The sequence below is a fragment of the Pteronotus mesoamericanus genome, unplaced genomic scaffold (assembly GCF_021234165.1).
Source record: "Pteronotus mesoamericanus isolate MK-2021 breed Mesoamerican mustached bat unplaced genomic scaffold, CSHL_Meso_final contig_20, whole genome shotgun sequence".
NCBI lineage: Eukaryota > Metazoa > Chordata > Mammalia > Chiroptera > Mormoopidae > Pteronotus > Pteronotus mesoamericanus.
The window spans coordinates 12,782,777-12,798,863 of record NW_026555085.1 but is presented as its reverse complement, the minus strand read 5'-3'; positions in this window follow the sequence as shown (position 1 = coordinate 12,798,863).

The following is a 16,087-nucleotide window of genomic DNA, read 5'->3' as shown; positions in this document are numbered from 1 at the left end:
TCATCCAGGTATCACAATTTTCTTCTTTGTGTAATATGCTACACTTTGTTCATCTATTTATAATATTTTATTTTCAACTATCTTTGGCTGCACAGAAATTCCAAATGTCTGTGTAATCCACTCTGCAATCTCATTATTTCTGTGCTTTGTTTAGTTTAGGAAGGTCTTTTTTTTTTTTTTTTTTTTTTTTTTTACCTAAAATTATCTTGTCTCCTAATACAGAATTTTGTTTTTTTACATTTGGTTCTTTACAATATCATACTTTTGTTTAAGGTTAAAAATAAGGATTAACAGTTTTTTTCTAGAGTTATCTTGATAGCAATTTATTTAGTCATCCATCTTTTTTCCCCCACTCACTTGAAATCCTGTTTTTATAGTAAAGTAAACTTCTGCTTCTACAAGGGCCTGTTTCCGAACTTTACTGTGTTTCACTGATCTTTTTCTGTCTCTTTTTAGGTCAGTACCATCCTGTGTTAAGTGCTATAGCTTTATAGTATTTTATACCTATTAGCACCTATTTGTACTTTTTAAAAAATTTTAGAAATGATTCTTGTACATTTTCTCTTTTTGTATAAACTTTATAAATAGCTTGTCAAGTCTAGTAAAATCCTGTTGAAATTTTTCTGAGGATTCCCCTGGGCTTATCATTGTCAGTGATTTTTTATTCCTCAGTATGCAATCCAGTGTGAGCTCTGAGCTTGGAGGAAGAGGTGCCATGTGAAGGTGCTGCCCTTTGGGGAGGGACTTTCCTGGTTTCATGTTCCACGTTAGCTGTGCCAACTTCTGTCAAAGTGACTTTTAACTCTTCCTAGCCTTAATGTCCTTGACTGTGTATGGAGATGATAATAGAATCTCCTCAATAGGCTGGTGGAGAACGAATGCATGTAAATCATGCAGCAAAGCGCCTGACAGAGTTAGCACCCAACATATGCCTGCTGGGATTACTGCCATAGAAGGAACAAATATGGCTGGTGTGGCTCAGTGGATTGAGCACTGGCCTGTGGACTAAAATGTTGTTAAAAATGCTTTAATTCCCAATCAGGGCACATGCCTGGGGTACAGGCCAGGCCCCTGGTCAGGGGCATGTGAGAGACAACCAACTGATGTTTTTCTTGCGCATCAATGTTTTTCTCCCTCTCTTTCTCCCACCTTTCCCCTCTCTCTAAAATAAATTAAAGAAATATTTTTTAAAATAGTTAATATAACTTTATATTTTACATAAGATCCCCCTTCTAAAGTGTATAATTTATTAATTTTTAATATCTTCAAGATTGTGGCACCATCACCTCTAATGGTGAATCTATCACCATACTAAATCTAATGAATCTAATGGTGATCTAATTCCAGAAAATTTCTTTCACCATACTAAACAAAAAAACACAAGCACTCCCAATTATCCCCTACCCGAAAATCACTACAATCACCAATCTTTCTATCTCTATGGATTTACCTGCTCTGGGCAATTCATATAAATGTACAATATGTGATCTTTTGTGACTGGCTTCTTTCACTTAACATAATGTTTTTAAGGTTCATCCATGTGATACTGTGTATCAGTTCTTCATTATATTTTAGAGTTGAATAATATTCCACTGTATATCACATTTGTTTATCCATTAGTTGATGGAGATTTGAGTTACTTCCACTTTTGGGTGATTATTAGTAATGCTGCTTGAACATCTGTGAACAAGTATTTGTGTGGACATGAGTTTTTCAGTTCTCTTACATTTATATGGGGTCATATAAATAGTAATTTTAATTTGGAATAAAATTTTATAACAAGGGATAAGATGCATATAAAAAACAAAAGCATAAATTAGACTTCCAGCCAAGATGGAGGTGTAGGTAGGTACACTTTACTTCCGCGAACAACCAAAATAAGGACAACAGCAAATTTAAAAACAGAAATAACCACAAGTGCCAGAAAATTGAACTGTATGGAAGTCTGACAACAAAGGAGCTAAAGAAGAAACATTCATCTAGACCAGTAGGATGGGCAGAGACGGGCAGCAGGGGCAGAGAGGACATGCGGCAAGGCTGCAGCTGGGGGACCAGACAGATGAGTTGGTGGCTGGCAGACCAGGCAGACCCACATCTGCATGAGGATAAACTGGAGGAACAGCTGGAGAGCGAGACAGACTGTACAATCCAGGGTTCCAGTGTGGTAAAAGAAAACCTCAAAACCTATGGCTATAAAAACCTGTGGGGGTTGAGGCAGCAGGAGAAACTCCTAGAGTCACAGGAGAGTCCATTGGAGAGACCCACAGTGTCCTAGAATGTACACAAACTCACCCACCCATGAATCAGCACCAGAATTCTGGGCCCACTTTGCTCTTGGGTAGCAGGACTGAAAGTGACTGAAAGCTGGCCAAGGGCGGAGCAAGCAGCATTGTTCCCTCTGGGACCCCTCCCTCATAGACAGCATCACAACTCAGCAACCTGGGTTGCCCTGCCCTGGTGAATACCTAAAACTACACCCCTTCCAACGATTTCCAAGACATGCTGAGACAAAGAAATATGGCCCAAATTAAAGAACAGATCAAAGCTCCAAAAATAGAACTAAGTGATGAACAGATAGCCAACCTACCAGATGCACAATTCAAAACACTGGTAATCTGGATGCTCACCGAATTGGTTGAGTATAGTCGCAAAATGGAGGAAAAAGTGAAGGCTATGCAAAGTGAAACAAAGAAAAATATACAGGTAACCAACAGTAAACAGAAGGAAACTGAGACTTAAATCAATGAGTGGGAGCAAAAGGAAGAGATAAACATTCAATCAGAACAGAATGAAGAAGCAAGAATTCAAAAAAAAATGAGGAGAGGCTTAGGAACCTCTGGAACAACTTTAAACGATCCAACATCTGAATCTTAGGGGTGCAAGAAGGAGAATAGGAAGAGCAAGAAATTGAAAACTTATTTGAAAAAAGAATGAAGGAGAACTTCCCCAATCTGGCCAAGGAAATAGACTTCCAGGAGATCCGGGAAGCTCAGAAAGTCCCAAAGAAGTTGGGCCCAAGGAAGCACACACCAAGGCACATCATAGTTAAGTTATCCAAGATTAAAGATAAGGAAAGAATCTTAAAGGCAGCAAGAGAAAAGGAGACAGTTACCTTCAGAGGAGTTCCTATAAGACTGTCAGCTGATTTCTTGAAAGAAACATTACAGGCAAGGAGGAGCTGGCAAGAAGTTTTCAAAGTTATGAAAGGCAAGGACCTACATCCAAGATTACTCTATCCAGCAAAGCTATTATTTAGAATGGAAGGGCAGATAAAATGCTTCCCAGATAAGGTAAAGTTAAAGGAGTTCATCATCACCAAGCCCTTATTATGTGAAATGTTAAAGGGACTTATCTAAGAAAAAGATAAACTATGAACAGTAAAACGGGGAAGGGAGGGAGAAGAATGGGGGGAAATGTGCAGGGAATAAGCAGCATAAATAGCTGGTACAAAATAGGCAGGGGGAGTTTAAGAATGGTATGGGAAATGGAGAAGCCAGAGGACTCATATGTACAACCCATGGACATGAACTAAGGGGGGCGGGGGCGGGGGAGAGGCTGAGGGGTGGGGCAGTGTAGGGTGGAGAGGAATAAAAGGGAGAAAAAATGAGACAACTGTAATAGCATAGTCAATAAAACATGTACTTTAAAAAAGGCAGGGTACAACATTTCAGGTACTGTGTAAAAACAACTGGATAAGAAAGGGGGTTAAAAAAACAATAGTGGCTTCATCATGCTAACAGGATCATGGGTGACTCTTTTCTTTTTACTTTATTCTAAAAGTTCTTTAGTGTTATTGAATTTCTTTCATAATAATATATATATTTTTAAAAACCAAAATCACACACATCACAAGTGTTAAACTCAGTAATTCTCACAAAGCAAACACACCTGGGTAACCAACACCCAAATCAAAAAATAGAATATGACCAACACCCCTGAAGCACCCTCGCATGTCCTCAACCAGTCACTGCTTTCCCCAAATGTAACCACTATTCTATCAAGTGTTAGTTTTGCTTTTTGATGGAGATGAAATTCACATAACATAAAATTAACCACTTTAAAGTTAACAATTCAGTGGCATTTAGTGTATTCATAATGTTGCCACCATTACCTTTGTCTAGTTTTGAAAACATTTCATCACCCCAAAATAAAACCCTGTGTCCATTAAACAGTTAGTTCCCATTACTACCATCCCACAGCCCCTGGCAATCACCAGTCTGCCTTCTGTTTCTATGGATTTACAGATTCCAGATATTTCATATAAATGGAGTCATGCAGTATGTGACCTTGTCTGTCTAGCTTCTTTCGCTTAGCATTATGTTTTTGAGGTTCATCCATGTCATAGCATGTATTACTATTTCATTACTTTTTATGGCTGAATAATATTCCATTGTATGTTTATGCCACCATTTGCTTATCCATTCATTTGTTGATGGACATTTGGGTTGTTTTCACCTTTTGGCTATTGTCAATAGTACTGCTATGAACATTAATGTGTAAGTATTTGTTTAGTATCTTTTTTCATTTCTTTTTGGTGTATTCTTAGAAGTAGAATTGATGCATCATATAGCTATTCTATGTTTAACTTTTTGAGGAACTGCCTAACTTTTTCACAGCATCTGAATCATTTTTTACCTTTACCAGCAATGTACGATGGTTCCAGCCTCTCCATATCCATAATACTTGTTCTTTTAAAAAATATTCTATAGCTATCCTAGTATTTCATTATGGTTTTGCTTTACATTTCCCTTGTGACTAATGATATTGAGCATCTTTTCATGTGCTTGTGGTCATCTATATCTCTTCTTTGGAGAAACATCTAGTGAAGTCCTTTGCCCATTTTTACATTTGAGTTGTTTATCTTTTTGCTGTAGAATTATAAGGATTCTTTATATACAAGGTCTGTCCGAGAAAAGTCCAGCCATTGTTAATATAATGAGAATGGTTTGTGCTACATCGATGTAACCTAGTAGCTAAGAAGACTGGACTGGAATGCGCTCGGATGCATGGACAATGACAACTTCATGGTACCTGTCAGTGGGAGCAGCAGACACCACTGAGTGAGCATGTATACTGTGTGGCCATCACGTTCAAGAGGACTAAGTGAGTAGAGCAACAAATCTGCATCAAATTTTGTGTTAAGCTTGAACATTCCTCCACAGAAACTATTCAGATGATTCAGAAGACCGCAGCTATGGGCCACTGGTGATTGGCAGCTTCATCATGATGACACACCCGCTTATGCATCACATCTTGTGCAGAGTTTTTTTGAGAAATGTCAAATCACCCAGGTGACTCAGCCCTCCTACAGCCCAGATTTGGCGCCCTGTAACTTCTGGCTTTTCCCCAAACTAATATCACCTTTGAAAGGGAAAAGATTTCAGACCATTGATGAAATTCAGGGAAATATAACAGGGCAGCTGATGGCTATCGGGAGAACTGTGTGAGGTCCCAAGGTGTGTACTTTGATGGGGACAGAGGTGTCATTGTCCTACATACCATGTTTCTTGTATCTTCTATCTTCTTCAGTAAATGTCTTTATTTTTCATATTATGTGGTTGGATACTTTCTGAACACATCACACACACACACACACACACACACACACACACACACAAATCCCTTTATCAGATATTAGGATTTAAAAATATTTTTTCTCAACATAGGTTGTATTTTCACTTTTTTAATAATCTCCTTTGATGTACAAAAAACCCCTTAATTTTGATGAAGTTCAATGTATCTTTTATGGTTTTGGTGTAATATTTAAGACTCCATTACCAATCCAAGGTGATAAAGAATTACCCCCATGTTTTCTTCTAAGAGTTTAGTAGTTTTAGCTCTTATATTTAGCTAAATATAAGATTCATTTTTTGTTAATTTTTGCATATAGTATGAAGTAGGGGTCCAACTGCATTCTGTTGCATGTGGATATCCATTGTTCCAGCACCATTTTTTGAAGAAACTGTCTTTTCCCCATTGAAAGGACTTAGCACTTTTGTTGGAAATCAGTTGGCCATAGATTTATGAATTTATTTCTGGACTTTCAATTCTATTTCATTAGTTTTTTAAATTTAATTTATTGGGGCATTACTTAGTAAAATTATATATGTTTCAGGTATACAATTCTATAATATATCATCCGTATAGTGTATTGTGTGTTTCCCATGCCAAGTCAAGTCTCCTTTATCACCATTTATTCCCCTTCTCCCCTCCCCACCCCTCCCCTCCCTACCCCACCATAAGCCTCTTCTACTTCCCCTTCCTCTCGTAATCCCTACCTCCCTTCCTCTCGTAATCACCATGCTGTTGTCCGTGTCTATGAGTTTGTTTTTTGCTTAATCCCTTCACTCTTTTCTCCTAGCTCTATAACTCCCCTCCCATCTGACAGCTGTCAGTCTGTTCTCTATGAATTCGTTTCTATTTTGTTTGTTTATTTTGCTCATTAGATTTCACATATGAGTGAAATCACAGGGTACTTGCCTTTCTCTGGCTTATTTAATGTTGCATAATGCTCTCTAAGGCCACACATGCTGTTGCAAAGGGTAAGATTTCCTTTTTATGGCTGAATAGTATTCCATTGTGTAAATGTACAACAGCTCTTTTTTTACCAACTCACCTACTGATTGACACTTGGGCTGCTTCAAAATCTTGGCTATTGTAAATAGTACTGCAATGAACATAAGGGTGCTTATATTCTTTCAAATTAGCATTTCAGGTTTCCTTGGATAAAGTTCCAAAAGTGGAATTGCCAGGTCATAAGGCAGTTCCAGTTTTCATTTTTGAAGTACAGTGGTACCTCAGTACTCATTAATTCATTCCAGAACTTGTGAAAAGTGCTGAAAGTGATGCATACTGAATGATGAAGCATTTTCTCTTACAGGGATGCGTTGTAATTCATACAAGTTCTAGCAAGTGCAACAAGTCCTGAGCAAGTGCCAAGTGCTGAAACATTTTTAGTCAAAATAAGATGACTACAGGATTTGACAAGCTCTAAAGACGATGAGTACTGAGGTATGACTGTAACTCCATACTGCTTTCCACAGTGGCTGCACCAATCTGCATTCCCACCATCAGTACATGAGGATTTCCTTTTCTCCACATCTTTACCAACACTTGTTCTTTGTTAATTTATTGATGATCGTCACCATGACAAGGGTGATCTCTCACTGTGGTTTTAATTTGCATTTCTCTGATGATTAGTGACATTGAACATCTTTTCGTATGTCTGTTGGCCATATGTATGTCCTCTTTGGAGAAGTGTCTGTTCAGGTCCTTTACCTGTTTTTTAATTGGATTTTTTTTTTTTTGGTGTTGAGTTTTATAAGCTCTTTACAAATTTTAGATATTAATCCCTTATCAGATGTATTGGTGAATATGTCCTCCCATTCAGTGAGTTGTCTTTTTTTTTAAATTTTGTTGATAGCTTCCTTTGTTGTGCAAAAACTTTTTAGTTTAATGTAGCACCATTGGTTTATTTATTTTTTTGTTTCCCTTGCCCAAGGAGATATACCAGAAAGAATATTGCTATAAGAAATATCCAAGATTTTACTGCCTATGTTTTCTTCTAGGGTTTTTATGGTTTTGAGTCTAACATTTAAATCTTTAATTCATTTTGAGTTTATTCCTGTGTATGGTGTAAGAAGGTGGTCTAGTTTCATTTTTTTTTTAATATATCTGTCCAATTTTACCAACTATCTTTACCCTATTATATGTTTTGGCCTCGTCTGTCAAATATTAATTGAGTATAATGGCATGGGTTTATTTCTGGGCTCTCTATTCTGTTCTTTTGATCTATATATCTGTTTTTATGCCAGTACCAAGCTGTTTTGATTACTATAGCCTTGTAGTATAGTTTGATAGCAGGTAGCATGATTCCTCCAACTTTGTTCTTTCTCAAGATTGCTGTGGCCATTTAGGGTCTTTTGTAGTTCCATATAAATTTTTGTTCTAGTTCTGTGAAATACACAATTAATATCTTGATAGGCCTTGCATTGAATCTATAGATTGCTTTGTGTAGTATGGATATTTTATTGAATTGTTTTCCACAGCAGTTGCACCACTTCACATTCCTGCCAGAAATATGTGTTTCATTTTCTCCACATCTTTTCCAGTACTTGTTTTTCTATTGTTGTTTTTTTCTTATAGCCATCCTAGTGGGTGTGAAATGGTATCTCCTTATGGTTTTGATTTGCATTTCTTTATTTACTAATGATGTTGATCATCTTTTCATGTGTTTATTGGTCATTTTAATATCTTCTTTGGAGAACTATCCAAATATTTTGCCCATTTTTAATTGGATTACTTATCTAAGATCCATATCTTATATATTATTTTCTAGTCTTTTTTCTTAAATGTTATACTGAAAATCATGTATTAAGAAAATATGTAAATGAAGAACCTACAGTGTCAGAATTTTATACATCATGTAATTCTAAAATACAAGAAGGAGCACTTCTACCTGTGTAAAGATCCATGTTGTATTAATAAGGAGCCTTTTTTAAAAAAAATAATTATCTTTTTTTCTTTTAAAGATTTTATTTATTTATTTTTAGAGAGAGGGAAAGGGAGGGAGGAAGAGAGGGAGAGAAACATCAATGCATGGTTGCCTCTTACACGCCCCCTACTGGGGATCTGGCCTGCAACCCAGGCATGTACCCTGACTGGGAATCAAACAGGCGACCCTTTGGTTTGCTGGCTGGCATTCAACCCACTGAACCATACCATCCAAGGCTAATTAGGAGTCTTTTGGTTGTAACAGAAACCTAACTCAAATAAGCCTAAGAAAAAATGGATAGGGGGTAATTTATGCCTTGGTAACTGAGAAACTGAGGCAGAGTTAGATCCAGGAGGTTAAAAGATGTCATCAGGACTCTCTCTTCTCCATTTCCTCAGCTCTGCTTGCCTCATTTTCTGTCATCTCAGGGGCAAGAGAGCCCCAGCACACTCAAGCTACCATGGTCCTTATAGGCTTCTCTCTAGAAAATGAGAATGTATCTTTCCTTATAACACCACAAAGTCTCAGGGAGGATGTCGATTAGTGTGACTTGGGCAACATTTCTATCCCTGAACAATTACCGTGGCAAAGTAAATTAAGTACTCAGACTAGGCCCTTATCATAAGCTCACAATGAGAAGGCAGAGTCTACTCTACTGAACAATTTAGACTAATTTAAATTAATATGGAATGGGGTAAAATGAGATTCTCCAAAGGAAATGCTTTATACAGAAAATAAAATGTCCCCTATAGAGATGCAGAAGTTCAGTGCCTTTTTTGTTTATAGCCATTCTCTTTGTGGCTGCTTATCAAGAAATGGATGCTCAAGTTCTTGTCCCTACCAAGATACTGGTAATTTTTATCCTTTTTTTTAAATGGTGGTTGGGATGGAGAGCTAGTAAGAGATCAGAAATAAAGATCTTATAGCTCTGCCTGTTTCAAAAGCTTGGAAGATGAGAAAAAGACCAGTCATTTTGGAGTTGGCAAGAGGCTGGAAATTGACTCCTGATTCAGTGACCTTGAGCTTCACGGAGCAACTGAAAGACTCTATAAAGGTAAGCATTTGCAGTGTCTTAATTTATCAGATTAAACTGTTTTAGTTCCATTAACATAGTCTCATGACCTGGAAGGACTTCTTTTGGGGGGTTGAGAGGGTGAGAGGGCTATTCTTATATATTGTAAATGAACTACCCCCTAGACCTTAATAAGAAGATGAGGAAATTGCTGGTAGTTTACACCAGGGAGCATTGTCACCATTTATAAACAAGCTGACCACCAAGTCTCCTCTTCTTTTCTTCTCAATTTCCAACATATGGATACATTTTTCATGATGCAAATTATTTAGAGGTAGTTATTTTTATATACTTTCAGATGAAATATGCATTTCTGGGTGATAATTGAGAAGCCAAATACATCTTTGCATGGAAAACAATCTTTTAAAGCTGTTGTTAATTTCTTCATGCGTGCAAGTTGAAGGTAGCCATGGCAAAGGGTCAGGGGATCCTTTCCTGCAGTCTTGATTCTGAATTAGTCCAGCCAATGTCACTGAATCACAAAATGTACTCCACTCAGTAGCCCCAAGCAGCTAACCACAAGTATCAATAGCTCTTATTCTGTATATACAAAGTACTCTCAAGAAGTTCCTGTGATGGCAAGTTGATGCTGGAAAACAAGGGGAAAAAAGTCAGACTCTTGTAAGAACTATAAATAATGTGTGACTATACAGCAGCAATTCTTCCCAGGTGAGAAGATTAGTGTATGTTTAAGAATGCATTACAGTCTGTATGTGTATGTTTCTATCTTTATTTTTTGTTTTTTAAAGTAATATAAACAATAGAAAGTAAAGCTTTCTAGTTAGAGGCTATATTCGGAAGATAGAATGAGAAAGTACAAGGGTTATTAGGAATAAAAGTTAAGAAACAATAAAGATGTAAAGCTGATTTTTCATTAACATACCAGAAAATGTGAAACCTTTCAAAAAAGTCATGTAGGAACAAAGTTTTTGATGTCTTAAAAGTCACAAGCATATGGCCATGTACATGAACAAGTCTGCAAAGATATAACATGAATATCTTATAACAAGTTTATAGTTGTCATCAAAAACTCACTGCAATGGGCCCAGGCTGGTGTAACTCAGTGGAATGAGTGCCAGCCTGAGAACCGAAGCGTTGCTGGTTCAATTCCCAGTCAGGGCAGATGCCTAGGTTGCAGGCCAGGTCCCCAGTGTGGGACACACAAGGGACAACCACACATTAATGTTTCTCTCCTTCTCTTCCTCCCCCCTCTCTAAAAATAAACAAATAAAATTGTTTATTTATTTAAAAAAAACCCAAAATACCTCACAGCAATGGTAACCTGACACATAACAAGCAACCATATTTATAAGGTGCTTTACAGTTTCATAACACTTTCCCACATTCTCTTTTGCCATATATTTGATGATAGATATAATTGTGCTACCTGCTAATTAAGCTTAATTAGTAAGTTCTTGTGAATTACTGTAGTTAGTGGGGCTGGTTCCCTGCCAAAGGAAAATTTCAGTTCTCTCTTTACTTTATTAGTTACCTAGTATTTATAATCAAAATCAGTTTAAATCACATTCCATTTTGCCTCATACATGCAGATCCTTATGTATATTAAGAAACAAACTTCTGAGTTCTTACTCCTAAACAGCTGAGCTTCCCTTGCTCCAGGGCTTTTGTTGTAACAAAACTCTCAACCCCTACCATGCCCTTCCTAATCCCATATCTATCCCATCAGCCCTCATCTACTCATACTTGAGGAAAACTTGTATATAACATTTAACATTCATTCACCAGTAAGTATTTATTGAACATTACGTTCCAAAGATTGAACAAAGCACTGGAAGCATACACAGTGGTTGGCAAAGCAGTCCTGGTCCCTGCCCTCATGAAGCGCATAGACTAAGGGGTAGACAAAGCCTAGACTGGGGATGGGGGGCAGAAAGTTAGTAGACCTATTTTACTCTTCCACTAAGCTGCAAACCTAGCCTTTATCATGGGTCTCCGTTTGTCAATTTCTTCACATTTGGTTCAGCACTCAGTCAGGAAAACCAAAACTGTCATAGACTGTGTTCCCTCTTTGCTCCAGCACAGGCTTTTAAATGACAGAGTGCCTGGGGCCAATAGCCTGTTAATGAGTAGGTGAGAAGAAGCTGAGGTTAAGTAGGAATTAGTGAGGTGAAGATAGTGAGGAAGCAAGCTTCCAGAAAAAAAGATAGAATTTGCAAAGACCCTGAGGCAGGAGAGAGAGTGGGCAGCTCATTTAGTGTGGTTGTGGGATCAGGGGCAGGGTTTGATGCAATGGGAGAAAGGGCTAGAAGGCTGGAAAGGTGGAGGCTCCTGGAGCCAAGTTAAAAACTTTGTCTTGAGGGCACTAAGAAGCCATGGAAAAGTATTAATGACATTTCCTGGCCTCTTGCATTTCAACCCATTATTTACCAATATAGACCCTCTTTTCTTTAGGTACAGACATGCTGTACTGGCAAGTATAGTACCATTTCAGACTGAAACACATAGGTAACTTAGCAGAAACCATGTTTAGTAGCATGGAGCAGAAAGAGTATGAGCTCTAGAATCAGAATGCTTGGGTCTATATGATATTGAACAAATTTCTTCTCCAAGCTATTTTACTGTACAATTGGTAATATAACATTTAAACTCCTCATCAGGTTGTTGTAGGGTCAGAAATAACAAGTACAGTGCCTATGTCTGGCACGCCATAGGTAGTAGCTGCCACTATTTTAGCAATGCTTTCTTGCTAACACAAATTTCAAACTCCTTTTTGGGAATGGCATCACAAAAGCATATATTGTCAAATTGTGGCAAAACCCTAAAGGTCATTATTCCTGCATCCTTTCTGCAACACTAACGATCATTTGGTTTGTTGTCCAGCATTACTTATAACTTCCAGAGACAGGAAGCACACTACTGTCTAAAACAGCCACTCCATGTTATTACTCTATTAGATAGCTCTTTTTTTGGACTGAGTTCAGATCAACTTTCCTGTATTTATCTACTGAGACCCCTCTAGCCAGGGGTCTTGCTAGTGCCTCTAATGTCTCTTCTATGTGATAACCCTCCAGGTATTTGAAGTAATTATATTTACCACCACTCACCTAGAGTTGTAAAGCTTTTTTTCCTGCCTAACAACAACAATAAAGGGGACAATTAATCAAGAAAACACAGCTATCCTAAAATATACACCTACCTAACAATAGAGCTTAAAAACATGGAGTAAAAAGTGATAGAGGGAGATTTTAATAATAATAATAATAATAATAATGGTCATTTGCTGGGCATCCACACTATACTTAGTGCTGTAGATATACAGATAAGTCAGTCAATCCTATCAATTGAAGAAAGACAAATAAATGCAATATAACATTACAGATTCTCTGACAGAGATCTGTGCAGGAAAAAGGAGGGGGTAGGGGACACCAAGGGACAGTCATCTTTATGAAGGAGGAGACTGTTCTTATAAGGGATGACACAAACTGCACCCTGACAATTGAGTAGGTAATACAGTAGTACCCCTTGTCCGCAGTTTCACATTCTGCAGTTTCAGTTACCTGCAGTCAGCCATGGCAGTCTGAAATACTAAATGGAAAATTCCAGAAATAAACAATTCTTAAGTTTTAAAATGTAGCATAATGAAATTTCATGTAGTCCCACTACGTCCCTCCTGAGAGATAAACCCACCCTTTGTCCAGCCTGTCCACCCTGTATATGCTACAGTCTGTTAGTCATTTAGTAGCCATCTCAGTTATCAGACCACTGTTGCTGTATCACAGTGCTTGTGTTCAAAGTCCTTATTTTGCTTCTATTGTTACAATTGTTCTATTTTATTATTAGTTATTGTTAATCTCTGTCTAATTTGTAAATTAAACTTTATCATATAGGCATATATGGTTCAGTACTTACTATCTGTGGTTTCAGGCATCCACCAGGGGGTCTTAGACTATATCCCCTGCAGATAAAGGGGACTACTGTACCTACACTCAATTAGACTTAGCCATTTGTGGAATTTGTTATAAAATACCCTTTTAGAGGCTTTAGTCACACGAAGTATTCAAAACAGCCACTATCAGTAAATGCAAATACATTCCTACAAGAAATGTTAATTTTCCCTATTAGCTTTCTTTACAAAGCCTCTTTTAGAGTAAGAATAATGGAAACCAGACAAGGAAGAAGAGTAGAATATTTGATTTGCTCTATCTGCAAATAGATGGCAATTATTTGGAAAGGAGGAGCCACAACTACATTTTCTTAAGCAGTGAAATAGAAGAGATGAGGCATACTATGTTTGTTATGGCCATACAGTATAGACTATGTAGAGCAGTAAAGCATTTGCCCCACTGACATTGTAAGTTGTGTAAAAGCAGCATGGTATTCACACTCTAATGCCTGTTTCTTCTAGTGGGGCCCTGTGCTGGATCCTAGTGTCACAGGTGGGCACAGGTAACCAGGTTCTTGGTGATCGCAGACAAAAAATTGAACTGAACACACAGGGTTTATAGCAGAAAGCGAGAGAAAGAGAATTAATTAAGCCACACAGAACATGGGAGCAGGCCAAGTCTGAGTAGAGCGGAGCTGAGAAGAGCAGAGCAGAACCTAACAGCAGCAGCCCCAAACTCTGGGACTAGAGGGCTTTTATTCCTCTAGGGTGGGTCTCCCACAATGCTAATTTATTATAATGATATTATAATGAAGCAGGAGTCAGGTAGCATCTTCTGCACAGGTGCATTCCTGATTCACTAGGATTCAATGCTTTTCCAGAATGCAAAAACTACCAGTCTTAGAACAGGGTCTCCACCCTTTATCCATGTTCTTTATCTTAGCCCTGGGGCAACTCTGGAGTTTCCTCCTTCCTGACTATCTCTGGCCTCACAAGGGTAAAGGTGACCTGTCTAGGAGGTTGGGGCATGCGTACAATGTGATCCAAAGCAGAAAGAGCTAGAAAGTCTTAGAAAAGGATCATCTGATGTGCACTCAAAATGCTGAGGGTAGATCCTTGGGCAGATGAAGCTAGCCCTTCCTAAAGGAGGCAGCATATCTCAGAATAAATACAAAAATTAAGTCCTCCCAACCTCCTGGAGTGGGACCTTCTCCTTCAGCACCATAGAGAGCAAAGGCAGTGAACTTTGAGCTGCTGCCTTCAAGAAGAAACAAATAAGACAGAAACCTAAGAGTAAAATATCGGTGGAGACTAAAACTGTTATATTTTTTAAGTTTGTTCAAAAAAAGAAGCCCTTCAAGGAAAAATTATAAGCGTAAGGACCTTGAAATATTCCTTAAAACAAGAAACAAATGATGAGAAAGTGTAGAAAAGTTTTTTCACAGTGTGCAAGCCTTGCATGTTTAGAAATCAATGAGGGGGATAAAACAAGTATTGTTATGAGCAAAAAGTACTGATGAAGACAAGTAAGGGAAACAAGAAAGTTGAGTGGAAGTTCATAAACACCAGTTCCATCCCCATTGTCCAGTTGAGGGGACTGAAATTCAGAGAGGGTGATGGATTCCAGACACAAATTAGGACTCCTTTCACTCAGCAGGGCACAGCACTGCAGCCCTGACTTCACAAAACAGAGGAACTTACTCCAAAAAAAATCCTCATTTCACCATGATACTTCATCAAGGAGTTGTCTACTCTGCTGGAGCACAAGGTAACCAACTCACTCTTCTGTCCCTCATTTGCTGGGCTAGCTTTTTTTTTTTTTTTTTAATAAAATAGTTCACTTCAGGGCATTATTATTATCGCATTATTTTTATTGAGACATTATATTATACTGAGACATTATATTATACCGAGACATTAGTGACATATTCACATACTGTAAAGTTCACTCTTTTGAGGTGTATAATTCATTGATTTTTTTTTTTTAGTATATTCATGAGGTTGTGCAACTATCACCACTATCTAATTCCAGTTTATTTTCATCTCCTTGTAAAGAGACCTCATATCCATTAGCAGATATTCCCAATCACCCCTCCCCCAAACCCCAAGCAACCAATCACTAATCTCTGCTTTCATGGGTTTTCTTATTCTAGACATTTCACATAAATGGAATCATAAAATGTGTAGTGGTATGTGTCTGGGTTCCTTCACTTAACAATGTTTTTATGGTTCATGTTAATGGCATGTATCAGTGCTTCATTCCTTTTTATAGCTGAATGATATTCTCTCCTGGTTATACCACATTTTGTCAGTTGGATTGTTTCTATCTTTTAGCTATTGTGAATAGAGGTACTGTGGATATTCATGTACAAGATTTTATGTGGACAAATGCTTTCATTTTTCTTAGATATATACCTAGGAGTGCAGTTGCTGGGTCATATGGTAACTCTGTGTTTAATTTTTTGAGGAATTGCCAGACTCTTTTCCAAGCACATTCCCATCAACAGTATATGAAGGATCCAAGTTTGCCACATCCTCACTAACACTTGTTATTACCTTTTTTTTAATAGTCATTCTAATAGATGTAAAATAGTATCTCATTATGGTTCTGGTTTTCATTTCCCTAATGACTCATGATGTTACCATCTTTTCATGTGTTTCTTGGCCATTTGTATAT